Here is a 16750-nt window from a genome sequence, read left to right as displayed (position 1 = left end):
GGTGTTGGGTTTTGTTTTGTTTTGGTTTTTGGGGGTTTGGGTTTGTTTTTTTGGTTTTGTGTTGGTTTTTTTGGTTTGGTTTGGTTTTTTACACAAACTGTAGTGTCTGCTGCAAATTCATATCAAAAGCTGTTCTTAAGATTCTATCATATGGACTTCACAACAGTTTGCAATAATGTAACATACATAAAACCACATTCATTAGTTTTTCTTTCTAATCATTGCATCTTAGATTAAAAAACTGAACACAAGCAGAGGAGAAATAAAACTAAGTAGCAGACCATTATTTCTTGTGACAATATTCCTGTTCACAAGAAATACAATTTTCACACTGGTTTGCCATTTCCTCCTTAGTCTTCACTCCCAAAGGTAATTAGCAATCATTCTTTCTCCACAGCAGTTTCCCTCCTGTCATCTTCAACAAACATCTAAGCAAAAAGGCCAGTGACAGAATAATCATCCTATACACTGTATGATCACCCCATCCCATTCTGGAGCCAGCTATAAGGAGCTCTCAGCTCCCTCACCTGATCTCCAAGTGACCTTCCCTCCAGCCCTCCACAGCCCGACCGCAGCAGTGGGAAAACCACAGGTACTCATTACGAAAAGGAAAAATTCAGTGACGGAACAGGCCCCATGGAGTGCCTTAAACCAAAGAAAACTGCCTGCCTGTGTTTTCTTCTCAATATAAAACCCAAACGGGAATAACCACAAGTACTGAAAAACAACTGGAGAATATACTCATCTTTGTAGGAGCCACTCCTGTCTTTCTTATAAACCACTCTATGCTTAAGGACTGGAAATGAGTCAGAGCAGGATTTTGCCTGCCAAGGAGGAGAAGAATCTCTTCGCTGTCAACAGGAAAAAACCACACAAGAAAACACCCAACCAAAACAAAATGGAACAACCCTGAGAAATTCCTTTGACCTGGGAGTTGAGAGATACTCATCCTCGCTGCCTTCAGACTACTAAAGTCCAAGGAAACTCCAACAAGCAGAAGATAACTTGGATAACGACTGTCCCAAAACAGAGCATGATTATAATGGTAGCAATCCATTTAAGTCTCTAACTTTGTGTTATAAAAGCATGTCTATGAAGTTATATAACATGCTAGCATTTAATTATGAGTTCCTTCGCTCAGCTAAAATTCCTGATGGGAAAAGTACCGTGACTTTTAACAACAGAGTTAGTTCTCACACATCTACTCTAAATTCAAACCATAAATTACAGCATACATTAACTATCTGATTTAGCCTGAACTGCTACTTGGATCATCTCAGTTTCAAAATCTTGTCACTGGTGTTTGCCTAGCTTTGTTCAGGTGATTAAGCTTCAAGTACCTGCTTACCCTGCCTGACTTTGCCTAACCTCCTCAATTTCACTAAACAGCATTTTGAAACAGCACCTTCAGTAACTGGCATTGGTATAAAAATTACCATACATTTTTGTGGATTTGTGCAACAGTGATAAAAAGTATTAAATTCCATGAATCTGGAAAATTTATCGATTAAATTGGGGCTTGATTTTTTATTTATTTATTAATTTACTTAACACAGAGCTTTACACGTACAATGAAAGCGAGGGCTCAGGAAAATAGAAGATGCCACATCTAGTGAAGGAAGACACTGCCACACTTCGTGCACAACTTAAGGAACAGGAGTTTGTTTGGAATAAAATTATGTCCCGAACAGAAAGAACAACTCCAAATGTTTCACAGAAATGACTGTTGACTGATGAAGACAGTTGCTTTATCACCTTCCTTTAGATAAGGAAACCTTAAACCTTGATCACTTAGTCTAAGCCTTCAAACTGACGGCTGTAGTGGAGATGCCATTTTGAGTGTCCTGCGCTATTCTGTTTCATGGTTTCCATCATCATGTCTGCAACGTTACGGCAAGCAAGACTGAATTTCTGGAGGCCTCTCCAAATCCAATTTGCAGTGGACATGAGTCAGCCAGTAGAAAGAGAAAGATCTGCCGCTGCTGTATTCACATCTCCTGCCTTAGGGTAGGTTCTCAGACTGTTGTTCTTCAGTCTGTCAACACGTGTCACAGGAAGATTCAGCAAGTCAGCTGCTTTCTAAGCATTTTCAGGATGATACCAGTATAAAGTGTAGAGTACATCTCAGAAGCTGGGTCCTCCAGACTCCTGTTGAAAATCTCCTCAGGAAGGAAAAACCCTGAGACCTGCCCCCTTTTCCTCCTTTAAATCACCGACCTTAACTTCTCTTTGCACGGGTAAAGAATGTGGTCTCACAGTGACGCTGCAAGAGTCAACAGGACTGTTCCAGCAAAGGCTGGTTTGCTGCACAAGGCTGAGATCATGGATATCATGTGTCGTGATCATACAGAGCTATTTGCACACCCAGGATCCAAGCCTATTCCATCTTCCTTTAGATAGTGAAGATGGGTGTTGGTGCTCCAGCCACATGCAGCAGAAACAACCAGGTGCTGGGAAGAGGCAGGACCCCGTGGGTGGAGGCTGGCATCAAGCAGAGACTCTCCCTATTATGAAATATCACAAAAGCCCAAGAACACCTGGAGATTCAGCCCTGGGTTTTTCCCAGAAAGCTCTCTAAACCTTCCATATCTTGGCATGGAAGAACTATGCCCAAAATACTACAGCTGGCATTATGATAATGATGCAGTAAACAGGTTGAAAATAAAGTACTAAAAAAAAAAAAAAAAAAAAACAAAACACACCACACTGAACAGGGAAAAAAAAAGCCCCTCAGCTTTAATTTTATTCCTTAACACATAAGTTTTAAGAGGAGGTTTGCAAGATAAAAATAGAGGGTTATGTCCTTTTTCTTGCCTGTATGTTATAGCCAAGTCCTATGAAAACTATTTTTCTAAATACAGATGACAGTCTTCTCCATACTAAAAGCAAATAAAAGGAAACAAAAACATAGATGGATATCATCACATATCTATGAAAGTATTAGTATTGTCTGTCTTCTCAAGTTCATTGCATTTTAACTAATTTAACTAATTTGAACCATCTTGCCAGTAAGAACGAGAAGCATTTCCGGCAAAATTCAGCAAAGCAGTCAATACACCTTTTTTCTGAGCCATTTAAGATGCCCTTCCTTGAAGTACAGAAATGCAGGAGTAAGTAGGTGCTTTTCTCAGTTTCCGTTTTAGAAGATCTTCATGGAGAGTGTCTCTATCAGCAATCAAACAAACAAAGTCTAGCATAAACCCTTAGTCACAGCTCAGATGCTCCTAACAATTTCACCCCTAAACTCTTCTGATTATAAGCCAAGCTCTCTCCTCACTGACAGCTATTTTGCTTCCTTTTCCTCAGGAGGGTGAGAGGACAAACCACCCTTCACAGTAACATAGCAGGACTAAACTTGTTCTCACCAGAAAGCAACGATTATTAACAACAGAAAGTACAGAAGTAAACCATTCCAGCTTGTTACAAAATGTCACGTTCCCATATTTTTACAGGAGATGGAACCAGTATTATTTAAATTGTACATATTAAAGCTTAATGCAACAGCAATCTTCTGCTAGTAATGAAACAAAGCTCCAAATCTATGTATTTCCTTTTTATAAAGACACTTGAAAAAGTGGGAGTATAATCCTGGCCACATTGAAGTATATATGATAAAACCCATGCTGATGCTACTTAGTTTTTTCTCAAAAAAAAATTTTTTTTCATTATTATTGTTATTACTAACAAAAAAAAAGATCTCTAACTTGGAGACAGCAGGAGAGGTTGCAACAAAGAGCAAGCAATGGATGCAGGAAGCTCCTCCTGGTTCAGGTAGCTCTTCTAAAGCCTCAGTGATAATGAAAAAGCTTCAGAAGTTCCCAGGAGCTTACCTACTCCACTGACTTTATCCCGTCAGGGATTTTTAAGTGCTCCACTGACTGACTCCCCTAGCCCAGACACAAATAAAAGGTACTGGATACATGAAACTAACCACACCACGGCACGAAAGGTATCACAAAGAGAGAGACAGGAGTGCTGAACTGGGCTATGTCCTGTTCCTTTGCAGATGCTATCAACCCTTCTCCCTGCTCATCATGAATCACAGCATCCTCTTGCCTCTCAGTTTTATACCTGGATTTCCTGGACAATCCTCTGAATTGGTACCATGCCCTAGCTGTGACACAATTATAGACACATCTAAAGCAAAATATTTGAGTTTTAGTTTCTGAAATTTGAACAGGCTGCAGCAATCCAACAGCTAGTCTACGTTAAAAGAATATAAAAAGAAAGTCAAGACACTGAAGTACCTGAAGAAAGAGAGCTTGGTACTAAGATCTATTGGACAAAAAAGCATGTACATGTTTTTGTGATTAGTCCTTCATTGAGCAATAGACACAAAAGAATTCACTGCCAACTACCTTCTTGACTCTAGTAAATACACAGACCTATTTCCTTCAGTGAAACCAGCCAAGGCTTTTGCTCAGGATCCAGAGAGAAAATGGTACTGAATCGCTAGACTATGTTAAAGTTTTTGTTCCAGCCTGAGGATTCAAATTACAGTTAGAAGAAAACACATCCATTTTCAGAGAGGCTTAACTCACATACTAATGCGTTTATGCAAGTCTCTGAAAGGTAGCAAGTCCAGCACATGACACTGAATACAAATAATAAAAATAATTCCTCCCTTGCATTACATATCTGTTGGTACACATTAACAACATATAATAAGGGTATAAAATCTTACAATTTCTCCACAACAGCAAACATCCAAGATACTATTGGTAGGAGAAATGCTTCAACTGAAACAGCAATTAACTTAGAAACTCCTGTGTCATGCAGCAGATAAGACTAGACCAGGGACGGTCACATCAGAGCTGGCAAATCACATACAGCTCACAAGCACTTAATGGCACAGCTCAGAAGACAGTACTTACAGACTTAAGTCACAAACGACTCAATAAGCTTCTTATGTCTTAGGTTGTGTGATGGGATAGGGACCACACTGGGTCATATGCTAGCAGAAAGGTCCTATATAGTGGCATGGGCCATATTTCCAGTGGAGTCCATGAAATACCAGCGATAAGCAAATGGAAGGTTTCTTAGAGCACTGAAGGCAGCAGCTCTGAGGTTTAAGGAGAAAAGTGCAAAAATGTAACATTTGAATATGCCTCTCGGACAGATGACTATTTCGGTGCTCACAGCATTAAGGGGTTCAGAGATCCCTAAACTAGAAGGTCACAGTGGTCCCTTCTCACGGTATATAGGACTCCACTTAAGCATTCATTAAACAGGAAACTCCTACTCACTACCACCATTTTAAAACTCTTCAGGTGTCAGCCCAAAACAGACGAAAAATCAAAGAAAAGAACAAGTATTCAGGCAATTGTTCTACTTCATGAAAGTTGTCGAATTCCCAGGACATGAAAAAACCATCCAGCCAAACTGCAGCTGGCACATATAGAATTCCCATAAATAGTTTCACCTCTCTGTCAGCCATCAAATGTCGTGCAATTTTTTTTTTTTTTTTTTTTTTTTTTTTTAAAGGGGAAGAGGAAGACCCAGGGAATTTCACAGTAGTCAGCCCAACTTCAATTCCCGGAAATATTCTGGAACAAATTATTGAACTATCAGCTTACAAGAATCTAGAAGATAAAAATATGACAAAAAAAAGCAGACAGAATAAATCTGTCAAAAACAGATCACATCAAAACAATTTAGTTTTCTTCACTGCCAGTGCAACCAGCTTAGTGGATAAGGCAGAAGCAGTAAATACCTAGAGATCTTGAGTGAGACTTCTGACACCATCCCACGTGATATTTTCATCAGCAAAATAAGGAAATATTGCCTAGATCAGCAGCTCCCTTTCTAAGGCACTCTGTAGCGGAAAGCAAGGCGTGGACTGGAGTGGAGCACAATAAGCTCCACGAATAAACTCATTAGCTTCCCAGCGTGCACTGTCACAGGAGGAGAGGAAGCAGAGCAAAAGGCACACTGAAAGGCATCATCAATCCTATCGCTTCCTCCTCCTCCCCAGTCCTCAAATTCATGGTGCTTCTGAACCTTTTTGTTTTTAACCACTGCTTAATAAGTGAAGTTCCCATAAACAAGACTGAAGATCAGAAGGTGCACTAATACCTCCAAGTAGAAAACACTGCTCTGCTTAGGATAATACAAAGTTCCTATCATTTTTTTTTTAAGAAAGAAAAATTAAAAACCAATCAGACATCTCCCATAATAAAAATTGCAAAGAAAAAATGGCAATTATTTTTTCTTATTCATGGAATCTGGGAACAAGTGTACTGAGATCTGAAAATAAATAATACGTATTATCCTCTTACTGCATTTATAGTGTAACAGGAAGTAACATACCAAAAGCAGCACCACCAGGTGGGACTTAAATGTATGGAAAATGAGACACCTAGATTTATCGTGGGTATTTTTTGGCTCCTTTGTAGGAAAGAAAGAGATAGAGCACGTAACCATTTCTCTAAGTGAATCCTGCAAAACTAAGCTCTGGCAGTGAGACTTTCCTGCATCACACAAGGGAATTGCTTCTGTTCAGAGGACAGACTCTTCTCTTAGAAGAATGAAGATCTCCAGCTCAACTGCTATTTTGTTCACCTTTTTTGTCATTACCTATTGTGGACTTTTACCTCCAGTACCAACAAATGCGGCCACAGACAATATTCAATGTGATCGAAAACTTACTGTTTTCAAGTACTTCTGTTTATGATATGTTAAAATGCATATTTTTATGGGCTTAGGTAATTAAGTTTTAAATTTCATAAAGTAGTAAATACGCAACATTCATGAGGCCATCCTCTTTTCTTAACAATTAAGGATGCCATCCATCATTGCATTTTGGTGGTTAGTCCAGCTAAGTCTATATATCTCATAAAGCTGCTGTTGATGAGCAAGTACCATGTTAAAAAATACCACAGTACAGATACACAGATACTCACCTTAGCTTATTCAGAGAACTGCTTGAATATCTGTATTACAAAGACTGGCAGTACAGTAAAAAAAGTACGTTTGGCCGACCTTTAGTTCTTTAAAATAATAGAGAAGGAAAGGTTTTCTTTTGAAAAGTTAAAAACTCTGCAGAAAAGTTTCTGAAGTATTATTTACTGTTCTTCCACATTGTATTAGACTTAAGATTTCTGATAAGCTCTTGCAAGCATTGCCTCTTACTTAAAAAGTGTCACAGGTTTCATGAAGCACGTAGGAGAATTCTGCAGTTTTTTATTTCAGCTTTTTTTAAAATTATTTTTATAGTGTTTACTTTTTATTGTTTGTTATTATTTTCCAAACTCTTGGTTCTTCCCCCCAAAACTACAATTTCATCATTCTGCTCATCTGGCTATCCTATCCGCCCTCCCTCCATAGACAGCAATTATAGGATAGAAACGGCACCGCATTGAAGATGCATGTCAAAAGAAGCATCTGTTTTTTTGGCAAACTCCACACTGTTGGTGGCATTGGAATTATTGCTATACTGTTTGTCACAGGGTTAGACCACAGATGGCTCTTTTGGCTGACATGGGATCCGCTATGTCATTTTCTGTTTATTCAAGTTAAAAAATAAATTGAAGAACTTGTGCCCGACCATGTATGAGGGAGTCAATTCCTATAAAAATCCCTTTGTGTACAATTGCTGGTTCCTTATGGGCAGTATACTACACCCAGCACAGCGGCAGCAATGTTACTCTGCATCTCTCTATTCTATTTTAAAGAAGAGAATGTACATTCTTTTTGGCAAGGCCATCTTTCTGTTAGGCCAGTATTTAATAGGTACCCCAGTGCGGTATACCCCAGCCTATTCCTGCTTCTCCCGCTGCATTCTTTGACAACAGTAGATGGGACAGTGCAGGCAGCTGGCTCTGGCCCTTTCTTCCACATTCCTAAATCTTAATCTTTCTCTGAGAGACTGCGCCCACTTCACTGCTGCCAGCATCTCCAGCTGGAGGAAAGGTGGCATGTCAGAAAAAACCCTGGAGAAAAAGAAGCCAGTTTTGTAAGACTTCATCATCAAGACTGAATCCGGATGACCCCATGAACAGGCGCTTTTGAGCTGCACAATTTAGGCTTCAAAGTAGAGATCAGTTTAGATATTTTATCCTTCCTACTCAGTTTGCAAATGTTTTTCCTTTTCTAATTGTCTAATGCATTTCTGTGTCTTCAGGCCTAACTACCGTAGAGTATCAGCAAAGAACAAGCCAGCATAGACATACTGCACAAGTACAACACAAAGGTGGTTGTAACACTGATACCAAGAAGGTCCAATTCTGTTGTTCAGCAGCTTGTTATGTGCCTATACCAAGTTACAGTTAAACCAACTTCACTGAGAATGGCAGCATCTTACATCACTTTCCATGGGAATGAATGACTCCTCCAGGAGCTGGACAACAGGAAAACATGCTCCAAGCATCAGTGCCCTTCCTAGTTAGTCCACTGCAAGTATTTCTACAGTCCTTTACAGTATTTGCCATAGAAGTGAGTTCAGCATGATCTGTGCTGAGCTGAAAGTTCCTTTCATCTTTTTGTTACTCACTTCTGAAATTCCAAAAAGTGCCCTTGTGGTTCTTACATTCTGCAATATGATAAAATGCAGCAGATACAATTCATTATAATCAACACATTGGAAGAGGACATACACAACATTGCTGGTAAAGCATTAAAGCAAGTCTCAGGTATAACTAGGAATTATACCTAAAATTCGAGGAACACTAACACTGCAGATTAAATACAACTTCAGGATTTCATACCCGCTGCCTTCTATACACTGCTGTCACTTAAAAGGGAAGTGTAAGATACTTTTACAATTATTTCAGCGCAGGTTGAAGTGACTATCAACTAAATTTCAGCAGAAATGGAACTAAATTTCAGCAGAAATTACGTTTGTGCTAAATTTGTCATGGTATTTTGACATTCAAGGAGTTCATGGTTGAGACCACGTTGCTGCCAGTGGTGTACGTTTATGCACATACACACACACACACACACACACACATATATATATATATGATCTGACGCTGAACTTGCAATTCTTTATGGTAGGGTGACTACACCTCCGTAAGTGTGATTCTCCCGCATGGCAAAAACACCAAACTGAACAGAAGCAGCCAAGTATTATTAAGTTAGCAATGTAGCCAGTTTTAGAACAAGAGTGAGATCAGTAGCAACTTTTTAAATCATCAGACTCATTATGTAAGGAGTTGTCAGTTTTCTGCACTTGCACACATCAGCCTAGTTCCACTCTCACCCAGTGGTTCTGCATTCACTTACACAAGCTAAAAATCTGTCCAAGAGTTTTATACATTTCAACACTGTATAAAACTGACAGACCAGAACACACAAGTGTATAGTGTTCGCAAAACTTTTCAACATAGAGCTTTTCGATAGAGTACCAGGGAGCAAACTCTGCTTGGTTTACACACTGCAACAAGTATACCAATTTTCTTTGGATTTCAACAAGACCGCGTATAGCACATACGAGACTGCAAATGAAATTCCCAAAGTCTTCTAAATGACTCTCGAGACTCTGCATGGCTTCCTAAAATAAAATGTAGAATGTCACTAGAAAAGAACTGGAGTTGAACTTCATTGCTTTTAAAACATTTGCCTCTTGCATCGTTTCCCATTCGGGAGGGGAGTGTTGCAAACCCCATGCAAACCTCGGTGCGGGCGCCTGGCTGCACTGCCCACAGCATGGGTGTGACATGGCAGTAGTACTTATCAAAGATTTTCATTGATGCAACCGTATCGGTGCAGTTACGTGCATGCTAACTACTCCAGGATGGACAAGCTGCTAGTTGTATTCTCATGGAAGGTGATGAATACCGCAATGCTTTAAGTATGCTTTATACCAAGCAAAAGTGACTTAAAGCAAGAGCTGGGAAAGAGCTGTGTGCAGGAAGACCTGACGTTAGTGTCAAGGATAACTGTTTCTAAATTTTTGGGGGCCAGTGGATACCAATCAACTTTTGACATTTCTCAGAGATGATCTTGCACTGTTACACAGCCATACAAAAACCCAGCACATCCAACCTTTTTGGCCAAGTGTTCACTACGATATATTCAGCATAAGTGGCATAAAAGGTCCAGTTTTTTACAGATGTATGACATAATACACAGTCACACACAGGATACCCTCTGCTCTTCAGGAAAAAAGGAGTGGTCTGTCGTGCCCAGAACGCTTTTGCACAACTTCCTCCTATGTAGCACATGGAGATTTACCCGTGCACAGGCACCACAGAACAAATTACAATCAGTTTAGCATGACGAAAGCAGGTATGCTTAACTCCTGGGAAAGACAGAACCAAGAACAGCTCATCCAGCCAATGAACAGTTCAGACAGATACCAAACAACACTTATCCTGCGGCTGCTATTACTACAGAAAATGCTGCTAAGACAGTACAGACAACTTAAGATGGCCCCAGCTGATCAGGAAGCACTAACAGCAGAAAATGTAGCTTGACAAGCAGCAAGAAACTATGAATGTTTCTCTGATTTGTTATCACCATCCTGTGCCTTTGCCCTTAAAAAGTGTGTGTGTGTGAATATACACACATAAAACAGTTACATCTTCGTTTAGATTTGTGTATCCCATCTACTCGAACCCAGAATTAAACTACAGGTTGTTTGAACACCAAGGACTGAGACAGTATCACGCACTTTCTACTTTTTCCTTCCATGAGCTTTTATGACCTGCTTTCTTGAAACTATGTGCTATGAAAAGTACAAGGAAAACGTTGACATTTGGACAATTTTCTCCTGGAAAAGACAAGGAAGTCATATTTTTTGTCTCTAGACATTTCCAAATTCCTAACCTGCAACTGTAGCTTTGTTTAGTTTCCTAGAAGTTAGAGGGAAGCATTTTCTTCTCACGTTTCCAGTCAGTACACCTTTTACCTCTCACAGTACTCAGTGATTATGCCCTCCGACAACTTTTTCTCTCTCCAGCTAGACAATTTGTACGCACAAGAGTAGAAAAAGAGCATTTACTTTGTTTCTTTAAGGATAGTTTCAGATGTTACAGTAATACACATATCACTATTACCGGCATACTTAATGGAGAGACCACTTTTCCAGCACCATTTGAGGAAACAGGGACTAGGATACTCCAGAACACAATGCTTAGTATAGTACAAATACTGTTGAATCCCATTCAACATGGATCAAGCAGGGCTTGTTAGCATTTGCTCGGCATCAGTCTCAACAGATCCAGGCTGTTTCTAGCAAAACCATTCTGTTATTGTTTGATGAAAGCCAGTTCGGGCAGCACATCTACCTCCATGGCGCAAAGAAGTTGACTTTAGAAGTCTGTTTAAAGCACAAAGTTGCTGAGCACATATTTAAGACAATCTGTGGGTGAACTCTTTTGAATTTTAAGCCGTAACAAATAGGAGCATGACACATTTAATTTAAAAGTAGCAGTTAGGGAATCTAACCAATTAGTAAATCTAATCCTCTATGCAAAGTTATTAAAAATGTAAATATTTTCCTAAACGCAAGTGATCAAGGGTGCACAGAGGAGAAGGAGTCCTTTCATACATTAAGGCTGTGAAAACAACAAATCCAGAGACTTGACGAAACACGGCAAGAAGTTTGCTGAAATCAGCAGAGCAAAATCCAGCACATGAGCCTGCTTTTATAAATAGTAGTTTGCTTCTCTTTATAAATAAGTAAACCAGTGCAGGATAAAATTCTCGAAGTTGTAAAGGTAGGCAAGATTAAAACTGAAGATTCATCCATAAAAACTAGGGCAAGATTTCCAAGGGCAGGTAACTTTTGGTGGAGCTCCCCAGCAGATGTCTAGTTGAATGTTAAGGATGATTTGTCTGTACTGGCCTTTGATGATCTGAATGTGGCATCAGGTCAACTAAGAACAGCACAAAAAGCCAAAATCTTTCAAACATTAATAGGTGCGATAGGGTGTTTTAACATGGAAAGTCAACTCCAGATAACGTTGTGAAGTAGAAACTGTGCTTTCTGAGAGATCTAGGATGTGCAGATAGGGAAAAGGGTGGTATAAGGAAGTCAAAAACCTTTTACACTGGTGGTTAGATCTGCTGGTCTGATAAGCTGGCTTTGGTGCACAACCAAATAAAGAGCAAAGATGACTTTGCCAGCCCTGTTGCCAGCTCGGCTTTTGAGCCAACCTTTCCCTCAGTTTGGCTGAGAAGACCGAAGTGCGATGGATGCAATTGCTGGCCCTGTGCATCTCAGCTGGATCAGCTCTGTGATCTGGATTGCCCCAGAGCCACAAGTGTGAGAGAAGGCAGAAGTTACAGGGACAGGAAGGAGGGAGAGATGTGACTGATGGCAGGCTAAGGATGACTGCAGACCCACAAACTGAGATGGCAGTTCAAGGAATACCTTGAGCTGGCACTATTGCCAAAAGCAGGAGCCTTGCCCCCACGGCTGTTCTTTCCCCCCTCCCAGAGTCTCCCCCTCACCAAAAAAAAAGAACAAGAAAAAAAAAGGAAAGAAAAAGGAAGTTCAGACTGCTTCTTTTACAATCACTGCTGACTCATGAAAGTGGTAATAAAACAGCATTAGGCTGTCAAACAATCGGGAATTAAACCAACTTTGGTTTTGCATACACAAACTAAGACAACTGCAGCGAATACATGTGGCACCTATGTCTGTAAAGTAAGGCAACAAGCAGCATGCACAAACCTGTCTGCTAAAACTTTGGTGAAATCTTGTGTACATACCACATGCAGCAATGCTGCTCTGGCCTTAGGGTCAGATTTTCCTTATAACCTTACCTGAAACAAACCCAAGTCAGTCTTTTCTCATTCTTTAAAGGATGATGTTTTGGTAGATGCTTATCACTTATTAGATCCAATACTCTCTGACTGCTGAAAACATTCTATTTTCTCTTTACAAATGACAATCTCTTCCAAAATCCTTGTACATGCACTTCCAAAAAAACGTGTGTACTTATGTGTCTGTTTTATTTATCATTTCCTGTTCTTCTTGAAGTCTGGAATTTATATTTGAATAATGCAAACAGAAGAGCTATTCTAACTCACTTCCATGGTACTCACCAATTTCCATTGCATTTTGCTTTCTAATTTGAAACTTCACTCTTGGTTTGAACCAAGAGATAAACTTTTTTTTTTTATAAATTACAGTTTTAACTCACACAGCTAGTTTTTAACTGTAAGAGATTTTTAATTCTGAAAGAAAAGTGGTTTTAAGTGGTTAAGAATATCATTCAGATGTCTGAAACTTAAGCAACACGATATGACATTCTAAAATTAAAATGTTGTTGACTTCACAGTGCACGATAATGATTCCTTTTACACCCAGAAGCCTAGTTCTGAAGTTAAGTTACAAATGTTTAGCAACAGTATGCTGAGCAAACACAAGATGTCGTTCCTTGGTGCATCTTAAAATTTAAAGGAAGCAACGCTCCAAATAGCTGCTGGGGTTAATGTCTGACTGCACAATGAATCATTTTCATAGACACTACAGATCATCGTTAATTCTGAAATGAAAAAATACAATAATTAGATAACACCTAGGAAAGCTTCCAGATGTACTGCTAATACAACACTTTAAATATATGAGGAATTCGACTGCCAAGATGAAGTAGTCCTGGCAGCATAGATAATAGTCTAACTCAGACCTATAAACGGTTATAGCTAAAATCGCGGAAGTGATACGAGTAGCACTTACAGCAGTCACCAACGTATTTCGAAGCCCGAGCAGTCAGCAGGCCACGCGTGAGCGCGGCTGGCACATACAACGGCAGCACCTGTGCAAGAGAGCCTCCGTCTCTGGAAGGGGAAGGGACATTTCACTTGAACCATGTCTGGTGCTATGTATGGCTAGAAGCGACGAACACCATGTCAAACACTAGTCAGGAATAAACCAGTTCATTTGGGCACAGAGCCCAAATCATCCACAGCTTTATTAGTCACGCTCTTGTCCTTGGTACAAGAATTCAGCTGAGGAATCATACTCCTGAACACATCAGAAAATTATAGATAAAGGAAAATACTTTTGATAAGTACCCTTGGAATTGATAATTAACTTTAAAACGCTGCAGTGAAAGGGAATCTGCCCAGCTAGCAGCTAACATTTTAAGATAAATTAATCACTTGCCTCTACTTACTGCACAACTACAGTCCTGAGCAACCACTTTCAGCAACCACTTGAAATTGCGGGCAATTTCAAGGAATTATATTTTTAATATAATTTTCCTAGCAGCAATCCTACCTTTGCAGGTTATCAATCTGTGCAACCATTGGATGTTTAACACTAATAATCTTGTAAGTCATCATTAGTTTGCTACAAAAGTCACAATAAATTGAAGTTGAAAGACCGTGCATTGCATTTCCTAAAAGAAGACAGCAAATATTTGAATTTATGCAATTTAATTGGATTTCAAAATCGAAATGGGACAACAGAATATTGAAATAAGGACTTCCCAGAGGAGAAAAAAAACCCAAGGAGTTAATTTAGTAGGAAAGATAAGGCCACAAAACCACTAAAGCTATCTAGATAAAAATTCTGCAAAATCTAGGCCACGGAACTTCATGGAGTTTTTCCTGTTCCGAGTAAGATTTCAATGGTTGAACTCTGCCTTTCTGCACACTAAACTTCTGCCTAGAAAAAAAGACAACTATTGCTAACAGAAAACCAACATCTCCTTTCTAAAACTAGAGTTCTAGATAGTTTTACCAGTCCAGTTTCTTGCCAAAACGAACTCTGCCATTGTTATTAATCTGGAAATATGAATAATAGTATTCACGTGAACGTTCCCATAGACTGTAAAGAAACTACTGACACAGTAAATGACAAGCAGAATTTGAACACAAAGTTTTATCATTCTGAACAATCTGCTCTATCCTGAGCTTTAGAGAACAGACTTAAACATGTAACATCTATACATGTATGTGTGCATGTGTGTATATATATATTTAAGATATTTAGTCCTAATTGTTGTAATATCTGACCCACTTCTGGATGTTAGTACATTTCTGTACAAAATCTATGGGAGGTAGGAAACTACTATTAACAAATACCTTTTGAAGAGCCAAACCTAAACAATTTACCTAAGATCATCCAAAATATTGTTGACAGGACAATTTGAACTTCATGTCACCATCTTAATCCCTGTACTATCCTTGAATAAACTTTATAGGTGTGTCTGACCTGGGACTTCTATTATCACTCAAGACAACGACTCAACACAGAACTTATTTCAGGGGAGGAAGAAGGTGGAGATGGAAACCAGCTCTGAGGATTCAATAATTTTGAAAGAGGGTCGCTGGAGAAGTGTCACACCAAAAAAAGGTCTTTTGATAGAAGGATAAAACACGCAGAATGGCTAGATCTTTCATTTCATCATCTTATATATTGGAATACAAGACCATACATTAATAATACTAAAACAACAACAAAGTTGCAAACGAAAAATTAAAACAGAAAGCAGAAAATGGTCAGAGCAGGGAATTCCCAACAACTCATCAGAATATGTAAAGAATGGTTACATGAAAAGCCCTTAGTGACTTCCCTGAGACCACGATACTCCGCACCTGACAGATCTAAGAACAGTATGTCTGTTGGCAATCTGACAAAGTCTGGTTCAAAAGTTAACCTGATTTGGTCACTATAGCAATTAAAATATCAACATAATGCTGAAACAATGAATGACTTCCTTAACCGTTTCCATCTTGCATTGATGTCCATAGGATCATGCAATATTGTAACTGGGAATGGAGGCAGCTTCTAGGGCACTTCAGACAACCAAAACACCACTGTATTATTCTATTGCTGCCATGGTGTGCCCTAAATTTCACTAGCACCTTTAGCCAACTGAAATTCTACATAGTGAATTACATCTCAGTATTCTTCACCATAAAAATTACTCAAGCTTTCAAACATGCTCTATAGCTCCTCAATATTGCAGGATACTGCCGGTTTTCTCCTTTCAAAAATTGTCCCTAATTCTGGATTATTTACATGTACACGTGTGCATCGGAAGCGTTGTTGCCCTAAGACAATAAAGGAACAGTTATCATTTATCTTTTTGTTTAAGCTAAACACTGCAGAAATGCTTTTTTAAAAATCCAGTTTTGGTAAGCATTTCTCATAAGTAGCATCCAGAGCTACATCTCCTGGAATGCTGAAGAAAAGCCAAACACCTGTTTCAAAGGTTAGTAGTTAAGCAGTTTTTAACAGTATTTAGCAAACCCTAAGACAATAAAGGAACAGTTATCATTTATCTTTTTGTTTAAGCTAAACACTGCAGAAATGCTTTTTTAAAAATCCAGTTTTGGTAAGCATTTCTCATAAGTAGCATCCAGAGCTACATCTCCTGGAATGCTGAAGAAAAGCCAAACACCTGTTTCAAAGGTTAGTAGTTAAGCAGTTTTTAACAGTATTTAGCAAACTAACTCAATAGTTAAGCAGTTTTTAACAGTATTTAGCAGTATTTAACACCTAACTCAAATGTTTTTCCCAAATTACGCAGAAGTATTTTTAAAAAAGCAAAATGAGGATCATGTAAGCCAAGTCGATTGGATGGAATAATATTAAAGCAATTTAAATACCGTTCGATTCTGCTGAATGTCAGTCTAATACCAACCCTAGGATACACCAACTATTCATCTCAGGTTTCTCATAGGGAAAATTCAAAAGTCTTCTGGTTCTCTGTCTCAATAAGCATTTATTCATGTCAGTAGTCTCACCACAGGCAGTGGCACCACTGGGTATGTAAATATGCACTGGCATAAGCAAGAGTCTTAAAATTCAGACCCACATTTTTAGAACTCTTCTTGAGCTCATCTG

Source organism: Fulmarus glacialis, unplaced genomic scaffold (assembly GCF_000690835.1).
Source record: "Fulmarus glacialis isolate BGI_N327 unplaced genomic scaffold, ASM69083v1 scaffold23872, whole genome shotgun sequence".
NCBI lineage: Eukaryota > Metazoa > Chordata > Aves > Procellariiformes > Procellariidae > Fulmarus > Fulmarus glacialis.
Note: the sequence above shows the minus strand (reverse complement) of the source record.